The sequence below is a fragment of the Pteropus alecto genome, unplaced genomic scaffold, assembly GCF_000325575.1.
Source record: "Pteropus alecto unplaced genomic scaffold, ASM32557v1 scaffold139, whole genome shotgun sequence".
Lineage (NCBI taxonomy): Eukaryota > Metazoa > Chordata > Mammalia > Chiroptera > Pteropodidae > Pteropus > Pteropus alecto.
The window spans coordinates 4,320,172-4,326,704 of NW_006443567.1; positions in this window are offsets into that span (position 1 = coordinate 4,320,172).

Here is a 6,533-nt window from a genome sequence, read left to right on the forward strand (position 1 = left end):
CAAAGAATTGGAACTTACTAGAAGAAATGATGACTGAAAACTTCCCTAATCTGGTGAAAGAAATAGACATACAAGCCCAGGAGGCACAGAGAGTCCCAAACAAGATGAACTCAAAGAAGCCTACATCAAGACACATCTTAATTAAAATGCCAAAGGTTAAAGACAAAGAGAATCTTAAAAGGAGCAAGAGAAAAACATTTATTTACAAGGGAGATCCTATAAGACTGCCAGCTGATTTCTCAAAGGAAACTTTGCAGGCCAGAAGGAATTGGCACGAAATATTCAAAATGATGAAAAGCAAGGACCTATGACCAATATTACCCTACTCTGCAAGACTATCACCTAAATTTGAAAAAGAGATAAAGAGCTTCCCAGACAAGAAGAAGCTAAAGAAATTAATCACCACCAAACCAGTATTAAAATAAATATTAAAGGAACTTCTTTAAGAAGAAGAAGGAGGAGGGGAAGAACATAAATATGAGTAATAAAGTGGCAACAACTATGTACCTATCAATAATCACTTAAAGTGTAAATGAATTAATGCTCCAATCTAAAGACATAGGATAGCTGAGTGTATAAAATAACAAGACCCATAGTATGATATCTATAAGAGATCCACTTTAGACTGAAAGTAGTGATGGAAAAATATATTTTATGCAAGTGGAAATAAAAAAAGCTGAGGAAGCAAAAAGTATATCAGACAAAATAAACTTTAAAACAAAGCCTATAATAAGAGACAAAGAAAGACATTTCATGATAAAGGAATTAGTACAAGAGACTATAACCCTTGCAAACATTTATGTGCCCCAAATAGAAGCACATGAATACATAAAGCAAATACTAACCGACATAAAAATAGAAATTGGCAGCAAAACAGTCGTGGTAGGGGACTTTAAGACCCCACTGACATTAACAAATATATCTTCTAGACTGAAAATCAAAAAGGAAACAGTGGCCTTAAATGGCACACTGGACCAGATGGATTTAATTGATATTTTTAGAAGACTTTATTTTAAAAGTAGCAGAATATACATTCTTTTCAAGTGCACATGGAACATGTTTCAAAATAGACCACATGTTAGGTCACAAAACAAGTTTCAGTAAATTTAAGAAAGTTGAAGTCATACCAAGTGTCTTCTTGTATGGCAGTGGTAAGAAACAAAATCAATTACAAGAAAAAGCTGAAACACACAGACACATACACACATGGAGACTAAATAACATGCTTCTAAACAATGAATGAGCTAACGAGATCAAGGAAGAAATCAAAAGATACCTTGAGACAAATGAAAACATTTGGGTCATTGTGACGTAATGATCCAAAATCTATGGGACACAGCAAAAGCAGTTCTAAGAGGACAATTCATAGTATTACAGGCCTACTCCAAGAAACAAGAACTATTTCAAATAAACACTCTAAGTTTATACCTTGAGGAAGTAGAAAAAGAACAACAAAGCCCATAGTACAGTAAAGAAAATAATAATGATCAGAGCAGAAATAAATGAATTAGAATCTAAAACAAAACAAAATATCAATGAAAGCAAAATCTGATTCTTTGAAAAGATAAACAAAATTGATTAACCTTTAACCAACTCATCAAGAAAAAAAGAGAGGATTCAAATAAAATAAATCAAAAATTAAAGAGGAGTGGTGACAACTAACACCACAGATTTATAAAGATTTATAAGAAAATAATATGAAAAATTTTATGCCAACAAATAGGACAACATAAAAGGAATGGATAGAAACATAAAATCTTTTAATAGTAAATCAAAAAGAAACAGAACATATAAAGAGACCAATTAGTACTAGTGAAATCAAATCATAATTAAAAAACTCCCAACAAACAAAAGTCCTAGACCAGATGGCTTCACAGGCAAATTTCACCAAACACTCAAAGAAGAATCAACATTTATCCTTTTCAAACTATTCCAAAAAATTCAAGAAGTAAGAAGGTTCCCACAATTGCTTTATGAGGCCACCATTACCCTTATTCCAAAGTCAGACGAAGATATTATAAAAGAATAAAATTATAGGCCTATATCCCTGATGAACATGATGCAAAAAACTCAACAAAACATTAGCAAACTGAATTCAGCAATACATTAAAAAGATAATACACCATGATCAAGTGGGATTTTTTTCTTAGGACGCAGTCAGTTCAATATCCATAAATCAATTAACATGATACATCACATAAACAAAATGAAAGATAAAAATAAGATGATCATTTTATTGATCATATTATTTTATTGATCATATGATCATTTATTCATTTCAATAAATGCAGAAAAAGCATTTGACAAAATCCAGCATTCATTTATGATATAAACTCTCAGCAAAGTGGGAATAGAAGGAGCATACTTCAACACAATAAAAGCCACATATGACAAACCCACAGCTAACATTACACTCAACAGGGTAAAGCTAAAAGTGTTTTCCTTAACATTAGGAAGAATATAAGGATGTCCACTTTCATTGCTTTTATTCAATATAATATTGCATGACCTAACCACAACAATCAGACAAGAAAAAGGAATAAAAGTCATCCAAATTGGAAAAGAAGAAGTAAACATGTAATTATTTGCAGATGATATAATACTATATATGGAGAACCCAAAAGATTCCACACAAAAAAAACAACTATTAGAATTGATCAATAAATACAATAAAGTAGCAGGATAAAAAATTACTATTCAGAAATCGGTTGCATTTTTATGCACCAACAAGAAATTATCAGAAAGAGAAATTAGATAAACAATTCCAATTACACTTGCATCAAAAACTAAAATAAAATACCTAGGAATAAATTTAATGAAGGAAGTACAAAAAAATGTACTCAGAAAATCATAAGACATTGAAGAAAGATGTTGGAGAAGGTATAAATAAGTAGAAGCATATACCATGCTCATAGATAGGAAGAATTAACATCATTAAAATGTCCATACTACCCAAAGCAATCTATAGATTCAATGCAATTTCCATCAAAATACCAATGGCAGTTTTCACAGAACTAGTACAATTAATCCTAAAATTTACATGGGAGCACAAAGACCCCAAATAGCCACAGCATTCTTGAGAAAGCAGAACAAAATTGAAGCTATCACAACCTGATACCAAACAATACTACAAAGCTATAATTATCAAAGTGGCATTGTACTGGCATAAAAACAGAAACATAGATCAATGGGACAGAATAGATAGGCTAGAAATAAACCCACACCTATATGGTAAATTAATCAATGACAAAGGAGGCAAGAATATACAATGGGGTAATGACAGTCTATTCAATAACACAAGTTTGAAAAAACACAAGTTTGGAAAATTGGATAGGTATATGCAAAAAAATGAAACTGGACCACCTTCTTACACCATATACAAAAACAAACTTAAATGGATTAAAGACCTAAATGAAAGAGCCAAAACCATACAACTCCTAGAACAAAACATAGGCAGTAAACTCTCTTACATTGCTCTAAGTAATATTTTTTCTGACATACCTCCCTGGGTAAGGGAAACAAAAGAAAGATTAAACAAATGGGAAAACATCAAACTAAAAAGTTTTCACAGCAAAGGAAACCATTAATAAAATGAAAAAGAAAACTTACTAACAGAAAGAAGATATTCGCCAATGATACATCCAATAAGGGGTTCATATTCAAAATTTATAAAGAATTCATATAACTTAACAAAAAACACGATTCGATCATTTATTCACTCATTTATTCACAAATCAGATATTGAGTCAGTGTTTATAATGTGCAAGGGCTTGTGTAGGCCCTAAGGAAAAGCAAAAATATAGGACAAAAAAACAATAAAAAAATTTTTTAAATTGTTTTTATTTATTTATTTATTTATTTATTTATTTATGATTTATTTATTTATTTATGGCCATATTAAAGTCCAGAAAATTGAATTTCTGGTATAATTCCAATATTATTCTGCCAAGCTTTTTTTTTTTTTAAGAAAACAAACTGTTTTAATAATGTATGAGTTTTATAATGCACGTGTTTCACAGTTTGCAGGAAACAAAGCAAAACACCCATAAGTGATACAGTGTGTTTCTAATATTGTTAATATGTGTAAAATGTCTAGAATGATAATTTATTAAAGAAATATTAATTGAGGAACTAAACTGTTCCAGGCACTGTCTTAGGAGTAGGAATAAAGCAGTAGATAAGACAGAAGGTAATTTCTATCTTCCTGATCTTACATGTTTACATATTATTATTATATTATTATTATTATTATTATTTTATAGTATATTTATCAGAATCATGATCATGATCATCATCATTGTTACTATTATTTCAATTCCACTTATAACCATATCCTCTAATTTTCATGACAGACATCATAAATCACATACCAAAGTCTGTAAGAAACACTATAACTTTTCACCTCATGATTTAGCAAAGTTAGCATGGTTCAATGCCAAATTCAAAACTATAGTGCCTATTGCAGAACATCTCCCTGGATGCCCCTCACTGATATAATTTATCTCCCACTAGAGAGAAGGGAGGAAGAGGGAAGAAAAAAAATAAGAAAATGATATTTGTTTGATTATTCTATCCTTATTTCCTTATTTTTCTGAATATTTTTTTGCTTATATCCATCTATTCATTGTCCCTCTCTCTACAAAATTAGTATTAACCAAGTACCCCCTATGTGTGAGGTATTATGCTAGACATTGGGGATCTAATTATGGGCAAAACAGGCAAAGTCACTGTCCTCAAGGAATATACCGCCTAGTGAGAGAAACAGACATTAAACAATCACCAAACCAATGTGAATTCTTTGAAGGAAAGGAATAAAATACATGAAAATATGTAACAAAGAAGCCAGGGATGAGAGAAAGGCAGAAATGTGCCAGAGAAGGTGTCCCTTAGGGATCCGAAGACTAGGAAGTTATTCACAACGTACAGGTGAATGCAGAGATGGTTAGTAGATAAGCAATTGGATATTTGAATCTGGAATGTTAAGGAGAGGTCTAGATTACAGATACAATTTAAGAGTCATGAGTATATGGATGGGAACTGAATCTCAGAGGCTAAATAAGATTGCTAAGAGTAAGGGAAAAAATAAGAAGGGACCTAGGATTGATCCTTGAGGAATTCCAGCATTTAATGGTTATTGATTTGATAACCGCGTTCTCTACTAACTGGGCCTCACTTCTCTAATTACAGTCTCTTAAATTAAATTGCCCAACCCCTACTCATGTTAATGAACACCTGGAGAGATTAGTGTAGAAATTGAGAAGAAGGATCTCACAGTAAAACTGACCTGGGTTCAAATCCTAGATTTGTTCTTTTCTAGCTATGTCAGCTTCAAAAAATTACTTTAACTCTCTTAGCCTCAATTCTGCCATCTATAAATAAGGTAATTATAGTATCTGTTATACAGCTGCTGTGAGGATCAAATAAAATAATGCCATCTAAAATACTTAGAACAGTGTCTGGCAAGTAGTAATTGCTCAATAAATAGAAGTTAACTAAGGAATGTACCACTACAAGCCCACTTTTTTGTGAGTAGGCTAGTGAGTATGTACGAGCATAACCAAGTTAATCTCATGTTTTATAGTGGAATGATTGAAATCTAGTCACTCTTTGGGTACCATATACTTGTTTTTGAGATCAAATTCATAAAATCCTCTTTAAGTCCAAGGTCCTTGAGTTTAGTTCCTATGTTTACTTCTATACTTTTTATTGTTTCAGGTATTATATTTAGGTCCTTAATCCATTTGAAGTTAATTTTGGTGTATGGTAACAGACAACAATCTAGTTTCATTCTTTTGCAGGTGGCTTTCTAGTTTTCCCAGCACCATTTATTGCAGAGGCTTCCCTTTCTCCACTGTATGTTTTCGGCTTTTCTGTCGAAGATTATTTGCCCATATAAATATGGGTTTACTTCTGGACTCTCAATTCTGTGCCACTGATCCGTGTGTCTGTTCTGCTGCCAATATCATGCCATTTTGATTACTGTGGATTTGTAGTATAATTTGAAGTCAGACAGAGTGATACTTCTAGCCTCGTTCTTTATTCTCAGGATGGCTTTGGCAATTCAGGGTCTTTTGTGCTTCCATACAAATCTGATGATTTTTTTTGTTCCATTTCGTTAAAAAACGCCGATGGGATTTGGATGGGAATTGCATTAAATGTGCATAATGCTTTAGATAATAAGGTCATTTTAACTATAGATTCTTCCAATCCAAGAACACAGAATGTCTTTCCTTTTCTTTGTATCTTCTTCAATTTCTTTTAATAGAGTCCTGTAGTTTTCACTATATAGGTCCTTCACTTGTTTCATTAAATTTATTCATAGATATTTTATTCTTTTTGTTGCAATTGCAAAAAGAGTTATTTTTTCCACTTCCTTTATTGACACTTCATTATTAGACTATAGGAAAGCTATGGAATTTTGAACATTGATTTTGTATCTAGGGATTTTACTGTATTTGCTTATTGTTTCTAGTAGTGTTCTTGTGGAGTCTTTAGGGTTTTCTATATAGAAAATCATATCATCCACAAATAGT